Source organism: Bos indicus x Bos taurus, chromosome 8 (assembly GCF_003369695.1).
Source record: "Bos indicus x Bos taurus breed Angus x Brahman F1 hybrid chromosome 8, Bos_hybrid_MaternalHap_v2.0, whole genome shotgun sequence".
In the NCBI taxonomy this organism is placed as follows: Eukaryota; Metazoa; Chordata; class Mammalia; order Artiodactyla; family Bovidae; genus Bos; species Bos indicus x Bos taurus.
The window spans coordinates 99633969-99660692 of NC_040083.1; the positions used below are offsets into that span (position 1 = coordinate 99633969).

Genomic DNA, 26724 nt, shown 5'->3' on the forward strand with positions numbered 1-26724 from the left:
GATGACTTTTGGGATACCTGTGTTCTGGATATCACTGTGATATTAACTGTTTTGCCTTGGACTCCATATGATTCATTTAATAATATACAAGATCTATAAGATCATTGTAAGTAAGAAAAAATACTTGCTTATGATTTTTTCTTGTCAATATACATAGATAGTGCAGAGAGTGAGTGGTAGGGAAACACTGAGGGGTGAGTTATTATTAGTTCATATTATTATTTCATTGTATTGTATTCTAGTTTTTTATTATCATAAATTTTCTCTGAACCAATATAACACTACATTCAAGGAAGTGTATTGCTTAATCCAGTTGATAAAAGAACTTTCAACCATGTTTCATTATAAAACCATTGACATAGGTTGGGAGCGGGGTGTGTGGAGAAATAGAAAATAAAAATGAGAAAATCTTAATCTTCATCATTTTCCATAGACTTCAACCCAATTTTCTACTCCTTAAAGTGATAGGCTATGCCTTTTTGTTTGTTGTCTTTTGAATGATTAAGAAAAAGAAAGCTGACATTTGTGTAAAATTTAACTCAGTCAACAACTTCGGATGCCTGGGTGATACATGTCACTCTGCACACATTTTCAAGATTTATCTTGTTTCATTAAAACTGTAGACATAATGTCATCTGTTTTACTTGTCTACATAGTTTTATTATTAGGCAACTTAGTAGTCTTATAATCTAGGTAAAAACAGAAAATAGAAGAAGTGGGAAAATTGGAAGAATAAATTCCACCACCTCCAGTGCAGCAGTGGCTGTCGGTAATACTGAAATATGAAAGGATCAGGTTGGTTGAGAGCAACATGGGTTGAGAGAGAATTAGGAAACAGTCCTCCTTATGTGCGTGCATTTAGATGCGCTATTAAGAAACCAGATCTAAGGTAGTAACATTCAAACTTTTTTTAAAAGTTTCATCTTTTAGTTACACTTCCCAGGTGGCCACTAGAGAGTGGATTTGGGGGTGCTTGCAGGTGGTCCAAGGCCGGTGAGGACCTCTGAGGGCAGTGTGGAGGGGGCAACAAAGAAGAACACATTTGTTCTCCCCTGGCCTTTCACGTGACCCCTCCTTGGCTCCCTTCCCACCCTTTCTCCTTTTGTCTTTTTCTCCGCTGTGAGTGAGGGCAGGATTCCATGGCAGCCTTTCAAGATATGCCCTTAGCTTATGCTCTGGGAATTTACCCAGTGAATTCTTGCTTCTCATAAATAGTAACCCATGCTCATCAGCCAAGGTGGCACATAAGAGAAACAGGCTGGGATGTCCAGGACCAGGCTGCTAGCACTGAATCAGGGTTCATGATAGCCCTGCGCTTTCTGCCTGTGTGTGAAGGACGGAGGAGAGCTGAGCTTAGACCACGAGGGCAAAAGGAGCCTCTCCATACACCCTGCAGCCGTGCTGGGATGGTTTGGAGTGATGAACTCACTCTGGACCAGCTCCACATCTTGCCCGGCAGGTCACCAAGCAGAATGGGACAGTCCCTGATTGATCAGCAGTCTCCCAAAACTGTCTTCTGCTAAGTTTGGACTGTTCTAGAATCATGCCGGTGACAGAATTTGCCTATGGTGTCATTTGTGAAAAAGGGAAAAAAAAACTGAAGGTGGACCTGAGAGACATGACCTGTCCTGGGTCCTCCGTGGTCTGAGAATGGCACTAAGGGTTTGAAGGAAGGGAAGGGGATGAGGATGGGGAGGACATTGGTTGACAGAATTAGGAAACAGTCCTCCTTATGTGCAGAAGCCATGTCTTGTTTGGGGAAGCAGTGTTTATACAGCGTAAATGCTCTAGAGGTATATGGACCACCAGGAGGCATAATCTTCCATGTTGATGCCTGCCCAGATATCCCACCTCAGAGAGCAGCCAGCTCTTAGACCTACACTTTGATTCAATGACTCTTCCTTAAATCTTGCTCTCACCTCATGGGCTACTTAATTCATTTCCCCTCTAGAGATTGGCCCCAACTCCACCTTGGTCGTTACCACAAATGACCCTCTTTCTTGGGCTCACCCAGCTGGCTTTCCTCTTTCATTCCTTGCTTTACTTAGCATGTCGACTTCAATGTGAGACTCTAGGAGCATTTCATTAGAAAATGGAAATCTGAGACAATCAGGAAGAGTAGAAGTACATCCCTGTTTATCCTTAGGTCCAAGAATTCACACAGCAACCAACACAAACTATTAAGTATTGCCTTAGGAAAGATTTCTACCACAGTGCTTGCCAGGTACAAGAAAGGAAAATTACAACTGATTCTGCATTGCTCTCAGAATATCCTCATCATAAATGTTCAAGCACAGAATGAGCCTTTGTGTAAAACCCCGGAACTTCTATCTCTATCTGTAAGTCCATCTTAATGACGGATTCCCTGTCATTCCTTAATGTCATTCCCTGTCATCTGTCATAATGACAGATCCTGAGCAAGAATGCGTCATCGCTGGTCTTATGTTTTCAGATAAACACAAAGCTTTGGTGGGGGGAATGCTTAAGTAAAAAGACTAAGGGTTGATCTCCCATGGGAGTTCCTGAAGCCCCTCTCAACAGAAACATTTGAAGCAAGTCTTGTGACTTGGCCTGAGCATTGCCATGGCTGACACATTTATAGTGTGTTCTACAAAGACCTATTTGTGATCCACAGACTTGGGTCATGGTTAGCCTAGCCTGCTTTATCTCAGTTAAAAGACTTTTGTTGAAAGAACAAACAAGGAAGTTCACATGAGTCTGCTACTACTAAGTCACTTCAGTCGTGTCTGACTCTGTGCGACCCCATAGACGGCAGCCCACCAGGCTCCCCCGTCCCCGGGATTCTCTAGGCAAGAACACTGGAGTGGGTTGCCATTTCCTTCTCCAATGCATGAAAGTGAAAAGTGGAAGTGAAGTCGCTGAGTCGGGTCTGACTCTTCGTGACCCCATGGACTGCAGCCTACCAGGCTCCTCCGCCCATGGGATTTTCCAGGCAAGAGTACTGGAGTGGGTGCCATCGCCTTCTCTGCACATGAGTCTAGAATGTATTTTAATAAAGAAGATGTGGTACATATATATAATGGAATATTCAGTTCAATTGAGTTTAATCACTCAGTCGTGATCAATTGCTCAGTCGTGTGTGACTCTTTGCGACCCCATGGACTGCAGCATGCCAGGCCTCCCTGTCTATCACCAACTCCCAGAGCTTGCTCAAACTCATGTGCAGTCCATCCAGTGAGTGATGTCATCCAACCATCTCATCCTTTGTTGTACCCTTTTCCTCCCACCTTCAATCTTTCCCAGCATCAGGGTCTTTTCCAGTGACTCAGTTCTTCACATCAGGTGGCCAAAGTATTGGAGCCTCAGCATCAGTCCTTCCAATGAATACTCAGGATTGATTTCCTTTAGGATGGACTGGTTGGATCTCCTTGCAGTCCAAGGGACTCTCAAGAGTCTTCTCTAACATCACAGTTCAAAAGCATCAATTCTTCAGCGCTCAGCTTTCTTTATGGTCCAACTCTCACATCCATACATGACAACTGGAAAAGCCATTGCTTTGACTATATGGACCTTTGTCCGTAAAGTAATGTCTCTGCTTTTTAATATGCTGTCTAGGTTGGTCACAGCTTTTCTTCCAAGGAGCAAGCATCTGTTAATTTCATGGCTGCAGTCACCATCTGCAGTCATTTTGGAGCCCAAGAAAATAAAGTGTGTCACTGTTTTCATTATTTCCCCATCTATTTTCCATGAAGTGATGGGGCCAGATGCCATGATCTTTTTTTTTTTTTTTTAACTTATGTATTTTTTAATTGAAAGATAATGGCTTTACAGAATTTTGTGTTTTCTGTCAAACCTAAAACTGTGGAATGCTTCTCAAACTTGCGTGTCATCTTTGTGCAGGGGCCATACTAATCTTCTCTGTATTCCAATTTAGTATATGTGTTGCCACAGTGAGCACGGTCTTCATTTTTTGAATGTTGAGTTTTAAGCCAGCTTTTTCACTCTCTTCTTTCACTTTCATCAAGAGACTCTAATTCCTCTTCACTTTCAGCTATAAGAGTGGTATCATCTGCATATCTAAGGTTATTGATATTTCTCCCAGCAATCTTGATTCCAGCTGTGCTTCATTCAGTCTGACATTTTGCATGATGTACTCTGCATGTAAGTTAAATAAGCAAGGTGACAGTATACAGCCTTGATGTGCTCCTTTCCCAACATGGAACCAGTCTGTTGTTCCATGTCTGGTTCTAACTGGAGTGGAATATTTCTCAGTCATTAAAAAGAGGGCTTCCCTGGTGGCTCAGATGGTAAAGAATCTGTCTGCAATGCAGGAGACCCAGGTTTGATCCCTGGGTTGGGAAGATCTCCTGGAGAAAGGAATGGCTAACTACTCCAATATTTCTGCATGGAGAATTCCATGGACAGAGGAGCCTGGCAGGCTGTAGTCCATGGGGTCACAAAAAGCTGCACACGACTGAGCTACTAACACCTTAAAAAGAATGAGGTAATGCTATTTGCATGCTGCATGGATGGACCTAGAATTATCATACTAAATGAAGAAAGTCAGAGGAGAAAAACAAATACCATATGATATCACTTATATGTGGAATCTAAACTACAACACAAACTGAACCTATCTATGAAACAAAAATAGACTCCCTGATGTAGAGAACAGATTTGTGCTTGCCACTGGGGATGGAGATGGAGGAGGGAATGATCGGGAGTTTGGGATTCAGTTCAGTTCTGTTCAGTCACTCAGTCGTGCCTGACTCTTTGCGACCCTATGAACCGCAGCGCGCCAGGCCTCCCTGTCCATCACCAACTCATGTCCATTGAGTCGGTGATGCCATCCAACCATCTCATCCTCTGTCTGGGATTAGCAGATGCAAACTATTATATATAGGAAGGATAAACAAGATCCTAATGTATAGCCCAGGGAATTGTATTCAGTATTCTGTGATAAACTATAATGGAAAAGAATATGAAAAAGAATGTGTCTAACTGAGTCACTTTGCTGTGCAGCAGCATCAGAAATTAACACAGCATTGTAAATCAACTATATTTCAATAAAATTGTTTTTTTCAAAAAGAATGTATTTTAGATGCCAGCTCCGAGGATAGAACTAAAGGGCAAATAATATTAAGTTTTCAAAGTTTCTCCAGGGACTCAGGTTCACAACCAGACATCATCACTTCTATATAAAAAATTTCCATTAAAAGTCTTTTCTCTGTGTAGGTTCTAAAAACAATTTGGGGGGTACTATATTTCTTAAATATAACTAGCAAATATATTATACAGATGTATCTAGTTTTTTCTGAAGGGTACGTTGATTGCATAAACTTTTAACTGTCCTATTGTTCCATCAGGATGTTTATATAGCTTCATGTATCTCTCCACAAAGTACATATTAATTACAGAGGGAACAGGGTAAATACAAAGTGGAGGAACCTGGCAGACACCACCATAGTCACAAATTAAAATTTAACACCATCAGTAATCAGACAAGCTGACATTGATCACCATCCAATGAAATGAGCAAGAGAAAAACACAGGATCACTTCTGTGCTCTTCCTACAAAAACCAGTGATTTGGCTCTAACCATGAGAAAATATCAGATAGGGCCAAACTGAAGAGCATTCAACAAGATGACTGGCTTGTAATTTTTTTTAAGCATCAAGATTATGAAAAACCAAGAAAGTACCCCGAATTGAAGAAGACTAAAGAAACACAAGAGTTAATGCCACATGGGACCCTAGATTGAACCATTTTGTTGATAACAATATCATTGAGATAACTGTTAAAGTTTAGATGGTGGGATTCTGTCAGTGTTAATTCCATGATTTGGAAGCTGTACTGTGGCTAGGTAGGTTAAAAAAAGACAAAGTCCTTATTTTTAGGAAATGTACACTGAAGTATTAGGAATAATGAGCCTTAGGTTTACAGTTGGCTCCAATGGTTTAGAAAAAAATTACATACATATGCATTCTAATAATGTCTTAAGGTAACAGAATTATTGTAGGAGATGAACTAGAAGGGGACAGTGATTTCTGCTGTCAGTTTCACAAGCTTGAGAAAGTTCTAGCTGAGGCTGGGAGTGCCAGTGTTTGCATGCATGATCCTGTAGTCTGCCCCCGCTTTTCTGAGATTTGAGTGGAAAGTAATTTCAAATATGTTGTGAAATTTACTAGTGTGAAATTGCTGCTATAAACAGTATTTAATCTGTTTAAGGCTTAGAGGTCTTATCTTCAGATTCCTCTGACATGAAGTATTAAGCCTGTATGTAGAAGTGTTCAAAGACTAAATTAGATGTGTGTGTAATTCATATAAGCTTATAATTTATCTATAATACTTGTTCTCCTGATTAACAAAATACTACTGTAAAAACTGTAGATACACAAGAAGTATAAAACAATAAGAAGAAAATAAAGTCCAAATAGAATATCACCACTTAGAAACCACAGGCCACTGGTAATATTTAGGCTTATTTATTTCTAATATACATATTTTTAAACTGTACCCATTCTTGAGATGTCTTCCTGAATATATAGTTTTTACTACAAATTAAAAAATATTAAATACCAAAACATTTAATACCAAAAAATATTAAATTCAAAAATATAAAACACTAGTTTTATATCCTAATGTTTTTATTCATTTTAGCATAAGCAATTTCTCATTAACAAAATTTCATTTAAAAATTTATTTTTTAATTGAAGGATAATTGCTTTACAGAATTTTGTTGTTTTCTGTCAAACCTCAGAGGTTTGTCAGACATTTTTTAAGTTTTTCATTTTAAAATAACTTTCAGCTTAGAAAAGAGCTGCAAGACTAATATAAAGAGTTTTCATGTTTCTCTCACCAATTGTTAACATTTCTCATAGTTCAGTTCAGTTCAGTTGCTCAGTTGTGTCCAACTCCTCGAGACCCCATGAATCGCAGCACGCCAGGCCTCCATGTCCATCACCAACTCCCGGAGTTCACCCAGACTCATGTCCATCGACTCGATGATGCCATCCAGCCATCTCATCCTCTGTTGTCCCCTTTTCCTCCTGCTCCCAATCCCTCCCAGCATCAGGGTCTTTTCCAATGAGTCAACTCTTCACACGAGGTGGCCAAAGTATTGGAGTTTCAGCTTTAGTATCAGTCCTTCCAATGAACACTCAGGACTGATCTCCTTTAGAATGGACTGGTTGGATCTCCTTGCAGTCCAAGGGACTCTCAAGAGTCTTCTCCAACACCACAGTTCAAAAGCATCAATTCTTTGGCGCTCAGTTTTCTTCACAGTCCAACTCTCACATCCATACATGACCACTGGAAAAACCATAGCCTTGACTGGACTGACCTTTGTTGGCAAAGTAATGTCTCTGCTTTTCAATATGCTATCTAGGTTGGTCATAACTTTGCTTCCAAGGAGTAAGCGTCTTTTAATTTCATGGCTGCAGTCACCATCTGTAGTGATTTTGGAGCCCCCCAAAAATAAAGTCTGACTATTTCCCCATCTATTTCCCATGAAGTAATAGGACCAGATGCCATGATTTTAGTTTTCTGAATGTTGAGCTTTAAGCCAACTTTTTCATAGTTACTTTGTCTTCATATTCATGTATATGTGAATTTACATATATAATGTATTATTATATATATTTGGGAGTTTGTGGCTCAGATAGTAAAGAATCTGCCCCTCTATGGGGGAGATCCAGGTTTGATCCCTGGGTTGGGAAGATCCCTTGGAGAAGGAAATGGCAATCCACTCCAGTATTCTTGCCTAAAGAATTCCATGGACAGATGAACCTGGTGTCTATAGTTCATGGGGTTGCAAAGAGTTAGACATGACTGAGTGACTATTTTTTTATACATATTTAGATATTAGTTTTAATGCTCCTTTTTCTGAACCATTTAAAAATAAGTTGAAGACCTCATGCTATTTTATTAAATCAAAATAAAGTATGAAAATTCAGGAAATTTGATATTGATACAGTACTAATATATAAACTCCATTTTTATATATTGTCAATTTTTCTCCAAAATGCCCTTTATAGCAATATTCTTTTAACCTCAAAACCAGGACCCAATTCAGGGTCATTTAGAGGTCGTGTCGCCTTAGCCTCTTTTCATCAAGAAAAGTTTTTCAGCCCTTCTCTTGACATTGACATTTGTGAAGAGTGCAGGCAGTGTCCCCTACACTTGGTCACAGTAGCTACAAAACATTCTGTTGAAAGTTATTTAGATAATGGTTTATGTTGGGTGGTTTGGTGGCTTCCAGATGTTTGCCTTTATAAATAATATTGCAGTGAACAGCCTTATACTTAAAGCTTTTGTAAGCAGTCCTCATTATTTTTGTCTAATGAAATCCTGGAAATGAAAATACTGGGTAAACTACCCTCTAATAAGAAAAAAAAAAAAAAAAAAAAACTGCTTGGTTTCTTTTTTAAAAAAAAGAAAAGAAAATGCTGGGTAAATTGGCTTGGGTATGAAAACGTGTTTCCAAACTGCTTTTCAGAAGAGTGAAAAGGGCAATAAAAAACCACATCGGTACCTATGGAATATATTTTATGTTGTTAATTTTTTTAAGTTTTCTCTTACATTTCTGTTAGATGGGCTGTGTTACATAAAAATGCAAGGTCCTAAATTATGCGCGCATGTTTAGAAGTATAGAGAAAGCAGGGTCACCAAAGCTGCTTCCGAGTGTGCAGGCAAGCCAGTTGTTCTGGGTTGCTTGTTCATTTGAAACTGATCCTGGCTTCTATTGAGGTAAGATACCTGTATCTTTGTTGGGTCTCCCTTTCACTGCCTGTATAAAGCTTGAATGTTTATTGTATGGACATTTCTTAACATTTAGCACATGAGTAAGGTGAAGAATCCACCTGCAGTGTGGGAGATCTGGGTCTGATCCCTGGGTTGGGAAGATCCCCTGGAGAAGGGAAAGGCTACCCACTCCAGTATTCTGGCCTGGAGAATTCCATGGACTGGTGCATGGGGTCGCAACGAGTCGGACACGACTGAGCGACTTTCACTTGCACTTTCAAGGCAGTCATACAGACGGTATGATGGCACTTGTCTCAGAAATGATGCTAGTAGACCTTTGTTCTATGAAGTGGATAGATTTGGTGGTGAGCCCTCAGTTAGAGTTTTGAGAAACAGTGCTCTTGGTAATTAACAACATAAACTCTGGAGTCTGACTCTTGACTTACCATTTACTTACCATAAGTCTTAGCTTACCACTTGCTGTGTGACAACGGGCAATCCCTTAACCTCTCTGAGCCTTGATTCCTTTGTCTGTAAAAGGGGAATCAGAGTGGTACCCATCTAATATGGTAGTTGTGAGGACTAGATGAAATAACACATAGAAAACTCCTAGTGGGGCTCATTCTAAGCCCGAATTCAGTGTTCACTTTTATGTTTCTTGTGACCTTACGTTCACCTTGTGGCTGTGCTATGCAGTGGTAAAATCACTTTCGAATCTTGGGAGGTGGGTAAGGCAGGCATTAGTTCTTCCCTTAGATCTAGATGGGAAATCCCAGGCTCAGAAACTGAGCTGTGAGCTGCCAAGGCTGTGTGTGCGAGGCTGGGAGGACATCTCTCTTCTCTGACTCACAGGTCAGGGCTCTTGTTCCTGAGATCCGCTGCCTGTTTCATACCTATACCCGAAAGTCCAAACGTGTGTGAGCAAATGTTCAGTCAACCCAGGATACATCTTGATATAGACCAGGCACCAGCAAACGTTTCTCTAAAGAGCAGGCAGTAAATATTTTAGGCTTTGCTGGCCATGCAGTCCATGTTGCAATTACAGACCTCTGTTCTGCCTTTAGAACTTGAAAACTGCCACAGCCAATATGTAAATAAAAGGGTGTGGCTTTGTTCCAGTAAAATGGCATTTACAAGAACCCCTGGCAGCCAGATTTGGTTCCTGCACGGGCTGTTTTTTCTTAATCAACCTCTGATTTAGACAGTATACTTCTGGATATGGTGGTGGCAGAAGGGGATTTCATTATGTGGGCCACGTACGAATCTTTTTTGAATCCTCGGACATCTTGAGAAAGGCACCAGTGGCTTAGGCCTGGCACTTAGTAGGTACATGAGTGCATGTGTGCAAATGTGCTAAGTTGCTTCAGTTTTGTCTGATTTTTTGAGACCCCATGGACTACAGCCCACCAGGCTCCTCTGTCCATGGGATTCTCCAAGGAAGAATCCTGGAGTGGGTTGCCATGCCCTCCTCAGGGGCCAGGGATGGAACCTGAGTCTCTTATGTCTCCTTCATTGGCTGGTGAGATCTTTACCACTAGAGCCACCACTGCTTGGCAAATACAATGAGAATTTTTTCTATCAGTCCATATTTTCCTATGGAGAATTTTTCTAAAGTTGTATATGCCTATATTTTTTAAAAAGATCATGATATATTTAGCATCTGTGATTTTTTAATTTTGTTTTTGCAGCATGTCATTCTGAAATGACATAAAAAACAGATTGGGAAAAGAATTCTTATTTGCAAATTTATGCAAAAAATTTTTTTAGATATTCATAGTATTAGGTATCAGTTGGCTATTTGATTTTCATTCTCTTGCAGTGATGGTGAGTTTTAATAAAAACTTTCCTTGGGGATTTAGACTGTTTTTGTTTTAATTAGAAGGCTATCTCATTTGTACTCTTACACTATTGTTGACTCAAGTAATTTAAAAAGTAAGGGCTGAAGACACATTTGTTCTTTCAAAAGTAAACAACTACTCTGCGACAGAGATAAGAACCAGCTTGTGGATACACATGGGGTTTGCTCCAAGAATATTTCTTGTGGTGTGGAAAATGGTAGTGGCAGCCTCTTGACCCTCAGGCCAGTACATTTATTTGTATTTGATCCATGAAAGCAACCCCATATGACAACTTGTTTAAGGAAATTTGCGTACTTAATTTGAAATATTTCCCTGGGCAGTCCAACCATGGCTGAATAAAGAGGTTTGCTTTTAAAATCAGTGCTTTGTTGCCTTCAATGATTATTCTGTATCAGCCTGCCAAGATTTATTATTTCCCGTTTGTAGAATTTGATGGAAGTCTCACAGAATCTCCTGGCTGCGGTCAGCATTTCATCTGAAAGGCAGCGAATAATACCTTCCTGTTGTACAGCAGGGAGTGAAAACATGTAGCTTTTAAAAATTTTATTTTTGGCCATGCGACTTGTGGGGTCTTAGTTCCCTGACTGGGGCTTAAACCTGTGCCCCCTGCAGTGGAGGCTTAAAGTCTTAACCACTAGACTGCCAGGAAATGCCTCTGTGTAGCTTATTTTAATCTTCACACTGAGATGTTAGGTTAATTATCACTTTTGGTTTTCCCACGAGGAATCGTATGGAAAAGACGTGGATAGAATCATTGTGATCCGGCCGTTGGATGGACAGCATCGTCCTGCTCCGTTTTAGGGGGAAGCACAGCACCGCTCTGTGCGTGTCTCTCTGTTCTTGTTGCCTACGGGGAGAGATAGATGGCGACTTGTATTGGGAGCTTGAGGTTCCCTGTCTCAAAAAATACCTTTCGTCTCCCTCTCTTCGTCATTCAGTTTCATGAACCTAACATTCTGACAGCTACCATATGCGAGGCACTGTGCTAGGCTGCCCTGGGGATAGAAACACGTAATTCATCACTAGTGTTAACCTGCTGCGTCCCAGAAGGGAGACCAGTGGTAGTCACTGGCATACTGGCAGGCAAGGTCTTCAGTGGCTTCTGTTTTTAGAAAAGAAAAAAACAATTGGAGGGTGGGAAAGTCATATAATCCATCAGTTTTTCATTTTTACATTTTATACCATTAAGAAAAGATTCTATAGAAGTTGCCAAGAAGATTGACAGTTTTAGATAATCAAAATCATAGAGATGTGATGTCAGCTAGAATAAGAGATCGGAGTACAGTATAGCCTGTCTACTTGGCAACATAGTGGTTACGATTGGACTTGGGAAGTGTGTATTTAGAGCACTGTCTTCCCCAGTCATTTTTCTGATCCCTCTGTCTGCAAAAGCTGTGCTTGCTGGTAACTTAGAAAGACTCGCACAGGCTGAATATTGAAAGTATTTTGAGCTCAGGAAACCAGTAAACAGAAAGTTTAAGAGTCTGTGGTTGTGTTATTTTGTTTCTTTCCAGAGATGAAATGGAAGGTACATTGAAAAAAAGTGAATGCAACCTGCTGTATAGCACAAGGAATTATACTCAATATTCTACAACTTATAAGGGAAAAGAATCTGAAAGCTTTTATATTTATTTATATACCTGAATCACTGTGCTGTACACCTGAAATTAACATAACTTTGCCGTAAAAGTGCAGAGACCTAACCACTGAACTGCCAGGGTGTTCTTCATAAACTTTGCAGTAAAAATGCAGAGACCTAACCACTGAACTGCCAGGGTGTTCTTCATATACAGCACTGTAACTCAATTATACTTCAGTTTTTAAAAGGGACTAAAATTTTAAAAATAACTGAAAAATAAAGTGAATGCAGTAAGTAGAAAGAAATACTGCTTCAACCTGGTAACATGCAGAAAGTGCTTTGGGAGTGTTGCAGAAGGACTGTGTACCTTTTAATAAACAAGAAAAGGTGATTCTTGCGATACTCTATGTACTTACTTTTCCAAAGCCTTCTAGAAGATATCTGTTTTGGAAAATCAGCCATGCTAGCTTAGGTTGAAGGTTTTCCCCTTGATGGAAAGTAATGAAGCCAATGATATTTTTTTCAGGGGAAACATTGATTACTTGCATGAGAGCATTTCATCGAGAATTACTGTCATTTGCATTTGGAGGATCACATTGTTAAAAAGAAAAACTTTGGAAAGGCGAGGGTGGACTAGAATTGCGGCTTGTATGTTGCCTGTAATCATATATTCCTTTTCTTAGGAACCTGTTTTTCTTAGTGGATTATGTTCTTAAAATAGAGCACACCACATTTACTACCTGGCTTGGCGGGGCACAGCATCTGTTTACAGTTTGGGCTTATGGTCTTGGACATGAACCTTTTCACACACAATCCCAGGACTGAAAGGGCTCTTAAAGGTCAGCTAGTCCAGTCCCAGCATCCCCTTCCCAAGCGGTCTTTCTGCCAGCAACTAGAGCCTGACTTTCCAGTGGTCATCCAGGCTTTATTTGGACAGTGCCCAGGTGACAGAAAATCCTCCCCTGTATGAACTGGAACCTCACGTTGGCTTCTCTTCTTGTGCTTCATCAGTGTTGGGAGTCTCACCGAGTCTGTGCAGTTCGGATATTAGAGAGATCTGAAGGAACGTTTTCATGCTCGCAGTACCTCCAGCCCACCCAGCCTTCTCCATCATGGCCCCCTTCTTCCATCTGTACTTCATTTGGTAGCTAAAGCCCTTTGCCACCAACCTTAACCTTAATGTATGGAATCAAGAAAGGAACCTGGTCCTACTCTAGAACATCACTTCTCTGGGTCTTAGTTTTACACTTTTGTTAATACGGCCAAAGGTAATATCTTAAAATGGGAGGGTCAGACTCTAAAGGGAGAAGCATTGTGTGGTAAATAAAAGTCACCCCTGGAATCACCCATGAAGTACAATCTATAGAAGAAACACAAGGTTTTGTGTCTGTAGCCCTTACAATAATTCTTATTATCCTAAGATTTGAAACTACTGATCTGCTCTAAAGAATGGAATTGTTAAAAAAAAAAAAAAAATCTTATCTGCAAAAGACTTCTGCATAACAAGAGGGGATTGAACTCATTCATCTCCCTTTGCTCCCAACCAAACAAAACCTTTCAGAGGGAGGTATCACTGTATTTTTACTTTATTGTAGTAAAACATGTGTAACATCAAATTTCCTATTTTAACCATTTTGAAGTGTACAGTTCAGTAGTAAATACATTCTCCTTGTTATACAAGCATCACTACTATCCTTTTCTAGAACTTTCTCATCTTTTCAAACTGAAGCTCTGTATCCATTATATTCAGATTCCCCATCCCTCTCTCCCTCCAGCCCCTGGCAACCATCAGCTCCTTTCTGTCTCCTATGAGTTCGACTCCTCCGAGTCCCTCGTGTAACTGCAATCACTGGTATTTGTCCTTTCGTATTTGTTCTTTCACTTAAGTCAATTTTTGTGAAGGCATAAATCCACAAGCATGAGGACGACAGGGAAGGAGATGATAGGAATACAGTTTTGGGCACCAAGGTGAAGGAGATGTATAGTTAAAATAGGAGGACTGGTCTGTTGTGAGACGGTCTAAACATTCCTGAATCTGTTGCAGTCTTTCATATGACTTGTTTGGCTCTCAGCCTTCCCCAGTGACAGTTTAGGATCCTGTCAGGTCTGCAAAGTTTTGTGTTTTTGTTTTTTTTATTACTTATGTGTCTGCTTTCTGTCCTCCAGAGTTTCATTTAAGAATTCATTGGTGGCAAAGAGAAGATCTTATAGTCTTCCAGGGGTTAAAAAAAAAAAAGTTGATCACATGCAAAGATCAGGGATGGGTCTTCACATCTCAACAGCAGTGCTGGCAGTTAGAAGGCTATGGAGCACTGCCTTCAATAGTCTGGAGGAAAATAAAAGCTAGAACTTTCTATCCAGCCAAACTCTGAAGCAAGTGTGAGAGTAGAATAATGACATTGTCAGACATACAAGTTTTTCAGGAACCAGCTGGAGGGAGGTGGTTCACTGAAATAAAAGAGTAAACCAGGAGAGAAAACTACAAGTGAAGCAGGAAATAGGAGATCCGGCATGAAAGAGGCAAAGGAAGTTTCTAGAAGCTGTCTGTGGGAACTCGCAGCTCTGCTCCCAAAATGTGTCAGCAGACTCAGGAAGTGATTTCTTTCCCAAGGTGGAATTAATAGAATATCTGATAAAGATATGGTTAAAATTTGGGGCTTGAACTACTGAGAAATATATAAAATACTAAGTAAAGGGGGCAAAGGATTATTATCAATTTTAGAGAAAACAGTAAGATATTCAGAAAAGTCATCATACTTTACCACATGGCTCACCTGAAAGTAGTGTTATATAACTATAATAATATTATCTTTAAAATTTTCAGTATAATTATGCTGGAAAAGGATGGGGTTCCCTGATGGCTTAGATGGTAAAGAATCCACCTGCCAATGCAGGAGACACAGGAGACATGGGTTTGACCCCTGGGTCTCGGGAAGATCCCCTGGAAAAGGGAATAGCAACCCACTCCCGTATTCCCACCTGTAAAATCCCATAGACAGAGGAGCCTGGCAGGCTATGGTCCATGAGGTCGCAAAGAGTCAGACGCGACTGATCAACTGAGCACATACTGGGAAAGCAGGGACATGGGAAAGGTACAGTTGTGTGGTGAGGACATAGAGCCTTATTTTCCATATCGGGAAGTCAATAAATAGTGCCAGCAACTGAGAAACTACAAAGAAGCCATCTAAAATTGTTACTGAAAATTATCTAAAAGAAGTTAAACGTTTACTTCTTGGGAGGAAGAATTAGAGGGAAGTGGAGGGATGGAGTTAAGGCATTGAGTAAATTCCATAGGACTATGCTGCTGCTAAGTCGCTTCAGTCGTGTCCGACTCTCTGCGACCCCATAGACGGCAGCCCACCAAGCTCCCCCGTCCCTGGGATTCTCCAGGCAAGAACACTGGAGTGGGTTGCCATTTCCTTCTCCGAATAGAACTATTAGGCACTTTAAATCATGTGCTTATATAACTGTAAGAAAATAGTGACTAAAATTATAGTGAGTATGGAGAAAGGTATGGGAGGATATGCTCCAGTAAAAGGGAGCAAATTAAAAAAGCGGGCAGCGTACAGAAAACCAGGGATCCTGCAAAGTGAAGTCTAGCCATCAACCAGGCAAGAGAGGAGCAGGAGGTTGAGGGGCTGTGGAACACAGTGAAGTGGATACATTTCCTGATCCACTCAGCTGTTTAGCAGATGCTATTGGGAGGCTTTACAGAACTTCTTAATTGTGGGAAGAGTTTCACATTTCACATGACTCTAGTAATGTGAAGACTGAGGAAGAATTAACCAAAATTTGTGAAGTAAATAAAAATATCGGGAGAACAAGTGCGAGGGAAGTCAACAGATAATGTTTAAAACTGATAAATAAGCAACCTAAGGGGTGGGAGATGGGAGGGAAGTTCAAGAGGGAGCGGGCATATGTATACCTATGGCTGATGTATAGCAGAGACCAACACAATATTGTCAAGCAATTATCCTCCAATTGAAAATAAATTTAAATATAAAACAGCAACATAAGATAAACATAGAAAAATTTGGCAAATAACATAAGAAATAGCTCTAAAGAGTTGACAGTCATACAAGACTAAGGAGGCAGTGAATCAGCTTTTTGAACAGTTTAACCCTTCTATTGCCATTTGATTTTTAAAAACCATGTGCCTGCTCTGTGCCTTTTTATCTAATGAAGATTAAAAATATTTAAAAATAGCAAAAAGGAAAACAATCACAATGTAGCTGTGTGGGCAGCATAAAGGATCTTTAGTCTTGTTAGTTCAGTATAAAGGATCTTTAGTCTTGTTAAGAGGTGCGTGCATTTTTTATTGTGACTATTGAAGGAGATTGTGTTTGGAAGAGCATGTAGCACACAGTCAGCTCTCAATAAGTAGATCTGTTTATCTAAGTAGATGAATTTGCATCTGAAGCAACCAGTCCCACTTAGAGACAGTCCCTTGCAAAGCTGCGGAGAGTAACTTGGCCATTTTTTGACCTTCCAAGATGGTGTTTCGTGCTGGGCAGATTATCACTGTAGGCCCGTGACCCCCACGTTTGTGTCTGCATGCACATGCATTAGGCTGTAAAGTCAGTCCAAAGGCTTTGACTGCATCAGCCTGTCTCGGCAGCCTGTCTCTTGGCCCACTTGACAGTATCAGGCTTCTGGACACGCTGGCAGTATTTTCCATACCCTGTTCTGCATAGTGTATATGTCTCAAGTGTCACACTCCTTTCCAGTTCCTTCACTACCAATACATCTCTAGGATCATGAAGATCATTAGAGAGCAGATAGTCATTTCATCCTTCTCCTTAAAGTCTCTTGCCCATTGCCCTAAGAATAAAACCCAATCCTGGGCATTCAAGGCCTGTATGATCTGTGATGTCATCCTCCACCCATTTCTCTAGTCTTATTTCTTGTTACCCTTTACACACCAGGAAAACCATAGTGTTTACAGTTCTGTATCAATAGTTTGCCATTGCACACCTAAGTATCTTGGCTCTTGCTATTCTTCCTGCCTGGAATAGCCATTCCCCAGCAACCTGTTACATCTAACCCCTAACCCATACCACTCTGGCACCCCTAACTCTATCCCCCTCAAGATTTAGATTAATCAAATCTTCTTCCAGGAAGCCTTCCCTGACTACCCTAGACTGAGTGAAGTATCTCCTTTCCTTTTGTGCTTTCATCCAAGCCCCCCTCACGGAGTCTCAGAGGTAATGCATCATCTTAGTATTGCTGATGTGTCCTTCTCTTCCAGAGGAGGTGAGCAGCCACAGGATGGGGGATCCTGTCTGTCTTGATCAGCACCCTATGCTCAGTAGCTGACGCAGCTCATTCCCACAAGGACTGGCACTAATGGTTGGAGTCTTCAGGGTTGCAGCCATTTCGTCAGAGGTGGCTCTTCTCCTCCATGGGAGGAGCTTCCTGTCTGTTCTTGAAGGATCCCTAGGCTGTGGCCTCCAAGTCTCCAACCTTGTGATCCTGGTTGGAGGCTCCTTTACCTCCTTATCGTTTGAATGCACAGCTGGCTGCTCTGGATGATCTGTGTAACATGGTCCCATAGGTCAAAGTTCTGATAAAGCAATTCACAATTCACTCACCAAGGTAGGTGGACTTCCTTCTTTTTCCATTCCCTCAAGGAAGGAAGCACCTGGGCCAGTGCATTGATTCATTCATTGATTGACTCAGCACATGTTTACAAAGTGTGTGCCCTATGCCAGGCACTGTTCTGGGAGGCAGCAGAGAATCAGAGAGGCAAGGTTTCTGCCGTCAGGGACCTTGCATTCTAAGGAGGGACGCAAACAATACAAAGCAAACAGGCAGAATCATTTCAGGTGTTAATAAGTGCTGAGAAGAGAAGAAAAGGGAGTGTGGGGTGATCAGGGGAGGCCACCTCAGCCTTTGGGCTGAGGTTGCTCAAGTGAAGAGCTATAGCTGCGCAGTCTTATCTGATTGCCACTGACCACATGTAGCTATTCAAATTTGTGTTTAAATTAGTTAAATGACATTAAAAGGTCAGTTCCTCAGTCACACTGGCCACATTTCAGTAGTCAATAGCCAGAATATGGCTAGTGGCTACCATATTGGACAGAACGGATATAGAGCTTTCCCGTCATTGCAGAAACATTTTATTGGGCAGAGCTGAGCTAGAGCAAGAACATTCAGGGGAAAGGGACTGTTAGTCTTAGAAGGAAGAAGAATTGAGATCCTGGAGTAGGACCACCATGGCTTGGGTATGGCATTGAACTAGCCCATCTCTGAGTCTTCCCCTCCCCCCAGCCAGCTTAAATGTGTTGATAGAACATTATTCAAACAAGCCCCTCAAATCAGTGAACCTGTGATGTCTGAGGAGAAAGGGAAAAGAGATTACTGGCAGAAGAGCACATGTATCTGTTTCAAAGAACTGCCTCTTTTAATTTCACTTGTTGAAATTGGAGCTGAAGTCAAGACAGGATTTGTCCGACAGAATTTTTAAAGGAGAATGAAAATGATCTTAGAGATGTTATAAAGCAGGTAAAACTGCTTGAGAAAAGACCTATTGCAGAATAGGGCAAGGTACTGACAGGTGAATGGATACAGAGGTTGTGGTACATGTATACAATGGAATATTACTCAGGCATAAAAGGGAACACATTTGAGTCAGTTTATTGAGGTGGGTGAAACTAGAGCCTCTTATACAAAGTGAAGTGAGTCAGAAAGAGAAGAACAAATGTTGTGTATTAACACATATATATGGAATCTGGAAAGATGATCCTGATGAACCTATTTGCAGGGCAGGTACAGAGACCAGACATAGAGCACAGACTTGTGGACACAGCTCAGGAAGGAGAGGGTGGGATAAATTGAGAGAGTAGCACTGAAACAGATATTTTACCGTATGTAAACTAGATAGCTAGTGGAAAATTGGTGTTTAACACAGGGAGCTTAACCCGGTGCTCTGACAACCTGAAGGGGGGTGGGGAGGAGGTTCAAGAGGGAGGGGACATATGTCTGCTTCTGGCTGATTCATATTGTTGTATGGCAGAAACCAACACAACACTGTAAAGAAATTATCCTGCAATTAAAAAAAAAATAGGGCAAGAATATAGCAAGTCCTGACTCAGTGAGAAGTGCTGGTTGACTCTGGTGGCCAGTCGGTGAGGGGCTGCCCCTTGGCCTTAGAAGCAGGGAGTTAGCCATTCTGACTGAGGCCGAGAATATAACTTCCCATGTTGTTCTCCCAAATCTCTTAAAAACCGGATGACGGTATTTTTTTGTTTGTTGTTTATTTTTAATCCTCCTTAATAGTAGTTCTCAATAAAAGTAGGATTTTTGAAATTTTTATTTTATTATTTTTTTAATACCAAAAGCATTTTGTATTGGGGTATAGCCGATTAAAATGTAGGATTTTTGACTCTCGTGTCTTAGTTGGCAAGAGTTATATTCCTGTCCCATTAACAAGAGCATCTGTGTCTTGACTTCATTTTGTCTCACTTTTCATGAAGGGCTCGTTTCTTTTTGTGCCTGCCACTTTGCTAAACGGGTTTTCTTCCTCTCTTTGTGAAGGTTCCTTTGTCTGAATTAATAGTTACTTGTCTTTACTGTAAACAAGTGTCCAGTGACGACTCTTACTGTGCAGAGCCAGTGGCTTTGCAGGAGGGAAACCGTCTTAAAGGTCACTTTCTGGTGTCTGTATTATAAAATAAGTCATCAGAATTTAAAAAGCCGAAACAAAACAGTGGAACTATCCCCTGCCTCTCCAGGGCTCTGTTACCCCATTGCCTTTGAATGCAACTCCCAGCTCGAATTTGTCAAATCATAATTGATCTGATAAAGTGTAATCCGATAATTAGTAGCTGTTTACAAGTAAATACACTCCTGTTTCATTTGCCCTTGAAGGCTCTAACACGGTTCCAAATGGTACCTTTGAACCGGAGAAGTCGGGCCGGTTCACGTTGCAGTGTGTAGGCTTCTTCTGGGGCAGTGTCTACCAGGTACGTGTACACACAGGTTGCCAGCTCCGTGCCGCTTCATCTGAAATGCTGTGACCTTGCAGAGGGCTGTGTCCTTACGTCGGACGTCCGACTGAGGACAGGGAAACCGGAGGTGAAGCTTTAGAAGCAGCTGGTTCCCAAGATCAGGTCGTAACTGAGGGAGAGTCAAGGTCATGATTGCCACCTGGATGTTCTTTTCTCTCTTTAAGGTAGGTCTCCTGGGTTGCCTGCTTTGACTGTGGAATTCTGCTGGGTGCCCGCCCAGGGAACTTACACCGTTAGGGCTTCAGACTCGCAAAGGCACATTTCCTGTTATTCTTTAGGAAAATTACCTTTCTGAACTCCAGGCACTGGAGTCATCCACAAAGAAAAAGGCACATCTCTGATGTTTCAGACACTGGAAAGTTCTAAATAGCTGAAGGTGTGTTTCTCTGGGCGACTTTGAGAAAACCAAATCAGAACAGCTGCAAAAATGCTATTTGGTGTCAAGTTCCAATTTTGCTGTGAGTTATTTCTCTTTCTCTCGTAATTACTGTAATACCTTAGGACTTTCCATTTATATAGCGCTTTTCTTCTCAGGGAGGCATGCTTAAGTGGGAACGTTCTCTGGGCTTTTAACCTGATGATTTAATGCTATAATTAGTTCTAAACTAGTTAGTAATAATTGCAGATGCATTGCCAGAAAGCTAAGTATACAGCTCATGAGCTTTGGATACATGAAAGCTATACAGGCCCGGCTTTCAAATCTGATCAAATTATTTGCCACTGACCTTGAACCTGTTGGCAAGGTAGGTCAACATAGGGGTCAAGTGAAAGAATACACTTTACGTTTTGAAAACTTAGGGTTTGAAAACTATTAGAGGAGCTTCTTTTCAGAACCACTCTGGCAAGGCATCCTGTCCCCTGCAGGCCTTGGGGGTACAGTTTCCATATTTGTGTGCTGCTCCTAGTCTAAGTCAAAAAGTGGAGAGAAATATCTGTATACTGCCTCTAGTGAGAGTGAAGTAAAGAGAGGAAGCATGGAGTTACACACAAGTTCACAAAGATCAGGTATTGTCCGTGATTAATAGAGACTTCAAAATATCCTCTTAATTCTAGACAGATGACTTCATTTTCAGAACTCTTTCAGATTCACGTGTGCTGATTTCTAAAGTAATGTGTGTGATCCTTGTGGTTTTTTGGATCCTGGACAGTTTTGTGTTGTTGATACATAAAAATATATATATTGTTTAAGATTCATTCACTGTTTATTTACACACAGTAGAATCTCTCTGTTTTTGCTGTATCGTTGAGTTTGGACAAATGCATACAGTTGCAGACAAGGTACAGAATAGTTCAGTTTTCTCTGTATTTTGAATTTCTATTGGCGTGTTTTGGTATTGAGTTTACTCTTACTTCTGAAGATGGAGCCAAACCATTTTGTAACAGATAACACAGCTGTATCTGACACTTACCAGGCTTAAGGTTGAGTGAGATATTAGAAGCAAGGTCTCATTTCCTGATTCTTTCCTCAAAGAATTATAAATAGGAAAATTGCACTATATCTAATTAGTTGCTTCTTCCTGCTATAATGAATGGATTAGAATGTCATAATGAATTGTACAATATATTAAAAATAACTGAAATTTATAATAAGTACTGTAATTAGTAAAAGTAATATAGTAAAAATGAAAAAAGTTCATGCCTTTTGCAGTTTAGGGTTTTTTGTTAAATGTAAATTGAATTCCGTGTGATTTTTTTTTTTTTTTTTTAAAGGGAAGTGAAATGCTGCTAGAAGCCAAGGACTTCATAACTCAAACTGGCTTATGAAGGGGATCAAAAGGGATGGGTTTCAGGCAGGGCAGAATCCAGAGTTTCAGATGACATCATCAGTGTCCTGCCATCCCTGTTCAGCTGTGTTTTCCTCTGTGTTGGCTCTATTCTTGTCAGGCTCTTTTCCTTGTGGTATCAAGATGACAGCAGCTCCAGCCTTTTATCCCATTTTCTCAATTCCTTTCAGTCCCAACCAGTCTCAGGATGGAGTCTCTTTGGCTCTGGTTGGTTCTCTTAACTCCTCGTGGCTCCAGAGGGAGGATGTGGGGGGAAGACAGAGTGTTCTGATTGGCCAGGCTTGGGTCACACACACTCTTGGAGCCGAAGGGATGTCAGCTCCTCTGGACCACAGGGCGGAAGGAGGTAGTGGCAGAAGGTGTGTTTCTTTAAGGGGAATCATGGGGCAGACAAGGGCTTCCCAGGTGGCTCCTGCCAATTCAGGAGATGCTGGAGACACCAGTTCAGTCCCTGGGTCTAGAAGATCCCCTGGAGGAGGAAGTGGCAACCCACTCCAGTATTCTTGTTGGTCCAGTCCCATGGACAGAGGAGCCTGGCAGGCTACAGTCCATGGGTCACCAAGAGTCAGATATGACTGAGCAACTGAGTGTGCACGCACACACACACACAGACAAGGGGCAGACAAATCAAGACAACACATGTATGTAATGGAACTTCCATAACAAACCACAAAGACAGGGTTCTGAGAGTTTCTGGGTTGGTGAACGCATGGAGATTCAGAGGAGTAGTCACTTGGAGATGCGTGGAAGCACCTTGCCCTTTCCTTTGCATCTCTGCCATCCGCCTGTTCCCGAGTTAGATCCTTTTATAACAAGTCAGTAATCTGGGGAGTAGTTAGGTTCCTGGGTTCTTTAAGCTGCCTTAGCAAGCTAATTGAGCACAAGGGTGGGGGGTCGTGGAATCTCGGATCCATAGCTGGTTGGTTAAAAGCACAGATAATAGTCTGGGCTTGCAGTTGGCATTTGAAATGGAGCAGGGACTGTCTTGTAGGACTGAGTCCTTAACATGTGGGATCTGATGCTGTCTCCGGGTAGATAATGTCAGAACTGAACTGCAGGATGTCTAGCTGGTGTCCTAGAATTGCTTGTTGGTAGGGGAGAGATGTGGTGGAAGGACCCTCTGCTCCCCACTCAAACACACACACATTGGAATTGGTGAGCAGAACGTTTTTTTAACGTAATATGTCCTCTGGCCAGGAATGATTTAGAAATGAACTAACTGTTTGGATTGATTGTCACAGATTGAGAAAATCCACTAAACACCACATCCTTGAGTGGTGAGTACTTAGCATCTCAGTCAATAAAGAGTCTGCCTGCAGCGCAGGAGACCTGGGTTCGTTTCCTGGGTCGGAAGGATCCCCTGGAGAAGGAAGTGGCAACCCACTCCAGTGTTCTTGCCTGGAGAATCCCGTGGAAGGGGAGCTTGCCAGGCTACAGTCTATGGGGTCGCAAGAGTCGGACACGACTGAGCGACTAAGCACATGCGCAGCATAGATTAGGTGTTCAGTAAATATGTGTTGAATAAATGCAGTCCTTGTGCTTTAGTTTAGGGTTGTGGGGAAAATTACCCAATAGACCTCTTCCAAATCTGTGCATTTTTGCACAGGTGACTTTCAAATCTTATCAAGAGCTGCCTCTGTCTTATGCCAAGTAGATGTGGGTCTGGGGCCACTTCAATGTTACTGTTAATGACCTGGACTATAATGCCAGTGTTCACCTCTGTGGGATGAGAAATAAAATCTCTGTGAATTTGTATAGAATCTCTATGGACATAACGCTTTTGGAGAAATATAGCTGGATGAAATTTTATTTCTGCAAATGAGATCATTTTGTGAATTCTTGGAATGATAGCTCTGATGTGGTTTGGACCCTGAGATGTCAGAGACCTGGGTCGGCGTGCCTCAGAAACTCCTAGAGCATCAACTTTAAAACCATTCTACTGTATATGTGGTCTATTTGGCAGACGTCTGTGAAGTTGCCCCTCTGAGCCTGGAATATGCTAGATGCTAGAGGTGCAAAGATGGCTAAGACAGAATTTCAGCTTCTGAGATCTTACCATCTAATTAAAAAAAAATTGTGGTAAAATATACATAACATAAAATTTCATCATTTAAACCACCTGTTAGTGCAAAACTCAGTAGTGTTAAGTACATTCACAATGTTATGCAACCATCACCACCATCTTTCCAAACCTTTTTAATCATCCCAAACAAAATCAAAGAGTAATTGTCCTTTTCTGCCTGGCTCCTTCTATATAGCAAAATGTTTTCAACTTTGCCATACTGTAGCATGTTTTGGAATTAAATCCCCTGGACAGAGGAGCCTGGCGGGCTATGGGGTCAAAGAGAGTCGGACACGACTGAGCATGCATGCATGCATTGGAGATTCATAACTTTTGTGATTGAATAATACTCGTGTGTGTGTGTGTACCACGTTTTGTTTATCCAGGCACCTTTTGATGGACACTTGGGATGCTTCTACCTTTTGGCTACTGTGAATAGCGCTGCTATGAACATTAATGTACAAATATCAGTTTGGGTTCCCTTTCAATTCTTTTGGGTAACCTGGATTACTGTCCAGTTTTATATTTTGTCTAACCACATCCTTTAGCTACTTCTGGCCAAGATTTCTGCTGATGTTTACTTCTGACAATTACACTCTTTCCTACTCTATGTGTGGGGATCTGAGTTGATGAACTTCAATAGGAAAGCAGAGAAATCAGAAAGTAACAGTTCTGAGAAGAGAAATAGTGAATCTTTAGTGTTGTGACTGCTGGCTCTCTATAAACATCATTGTAAGGTAGCAGCTCCGCTTTTCCCTGGAACTTGTACTAAGGGGCAAAGAGATGTCAGGAAGCCTCATAACAGCTTCCCAGAGACCTCTCCGAAAGCCACTGTAAATGGAGGACATTGTCTAAGTGGGTCATCCTGAGTAGATGATGTGGGATGGAAACCAGTTATTAAATCCTGCAGACTTAGACGACTCTGGCAGTCGTTCTTTGCACAGACTTGCTAGCTCTGAGTTCTGTCGGGGAAGAATCCCATGAGGAGGCCTGCTTTGAACTCCAGCTGCTTGTGTTTGGGTTGGTGGCATGCCTTAGAAACAGAAAGGAGCCAGCTCTCCCTTCAGCCACCCCAGGCTTTCCGGCTGAGTTTCCTTTTCACCCTGGGATTTCACATGGACCCTGAGCTCTGAAAGCAGATCACATATGGCCAGCCGTCACGCACAAGAATAGCCCTTTGTTCGTGAGAAGTTTCACAAAGCAAGTGGGAGAGGGGGAAGAAAACCTTTTTTTAAGCATGAAAATGCTTTACTGTAATTCTTCCCTCCCATCACCCCCTGCCCATTTTGTGCCATTTACTGACATCAGGACATTTGCTTTTTTCTTAGGGCTGAATCACAGCAGTTAGCCATAGCAATGGCAAAGGGATGGCTGTTACAGCCTTAGAAGGAAGGAGAATTGAGATCCTGGAGTAGGGCTGGGCATGGCATCGAACTAGCCCATCTCTGAGTCTTCTCCTCCTCCCAGCCGGCTTAAATGTATTGGTAGAACATTATTCAAACAAGCCCCTCAAATCAGTGAGCCTGTGATGTCTGAAATCGAACGCTCAAATCTGATTTTCAATTAGAGTGGAGAGAACCAGGCAGTCTCATGGTACTTTCCTGTGTATGAAGGGTGATATGATTCTCCTTGGTTTATCCAGACTGATTCATTCTTACTGCTCAAAAACAAACAAACAACAACTCTGTGGCATTAATGCCAATTTGAGGTCCCAGGGTCTCTGGGCACCAGTTGGTGATGGTTAATGTGATTTGGGTTTGGTTATTAAGTCTGCTATAGGCACCTGACTCTTCCTTCTGACTAGCTTAAATGGAAACTTCTAGGTGGTCCATGTATAATGCATGGCAGACACAGTTCTTAACCTGTCAATCATTTATTGGATTTCACTAAGGGCCAAATGTAGAGACCCCAGAATCAGTCAGATGTGCCCCTGTGTCCAGGGGTGTAGCCACCCTCCTGCCATTTCCTGGGAAAGAGACATTTTTTTTTGGTTCAGGACAGCAAATTTGTCATAAACATGAGAAAGGAAGGCTGTTATTTTTATTTATTGTGTTCATGACATAACGAGCTTCCCAGGTGGCGTTAGTGGTAAAGAACCCACCTGCCAACGCAGGAGACATAAGAGACTCAGGTTTGATCGCTGGTTCAGGAAGATCCCCTGGAGGAGGGCATGGCAACCCACTCTAGTATCCCTGGAGAATCCCATGGACAGAGGAGCCTGGAGGGCTACAGTCCATGGGGTTGCCAAGAGTCAGACATAACTGAAGTGACTGAGCACTCACGCAATAATGTAATAAATAAGGAACTTTACTATGTCAGACTCTTTTAATAGGATTGTAGGATTTTCAAACTGGTTCAGAATGCTGGCTCTCCAGCTGGACAGCCTGGGCATAAGCCTCGGTTGACTTTACTATAAAGTTGTCATAGGACTGGATTCATAGATTTGTTGGGGAGATCACATAATTATTTTACAAAATGTGCTCAGAATACAGCCTGGCACTTAAAGCCATGTTACCTTTAAATCTCTGATTCATGCATTCCTCAAAAAATGAGTAGGGGTGATGGTTGCCCAAGTCTGTGAATATACTGAACTCCCTGAACTGTAGGCTTTAAGAGAGTGAATTTTATGCTGTGTGAATTGCATCTCAATGAAGCTGTTAGAAAAATAAAATAAACTGAGTACCTACTATTGCTAAGTTGCTAAGACACTACTTATGCTAAGTTGTGT

At 41.5% G+C, this 26724-nt stretch overlaps 1 protein-coding gene and 1 non-coding gene across 9 annotated transcripts in view; one reads left to right on the plus strand and one right to left on the minus strand.

Moving 5' to 3' along the window:
* AKAP2 (A-kinase anchoring protein 2) overlaps positions 1 to 26724 on the plus strand; it is a 515799-nt gene that overhangs the window by 417416 nt on the left and 71659 nt on the right. The window lies entirely within an intron of this gene.
* Positions 3817 to 3919, minus strand: LOC113898005. Its single transcript, XR_003512503.1, has one exon. It is a non-coding gene; the product is annotated as a U6 spliceosomal RNA (small nuclear RNA).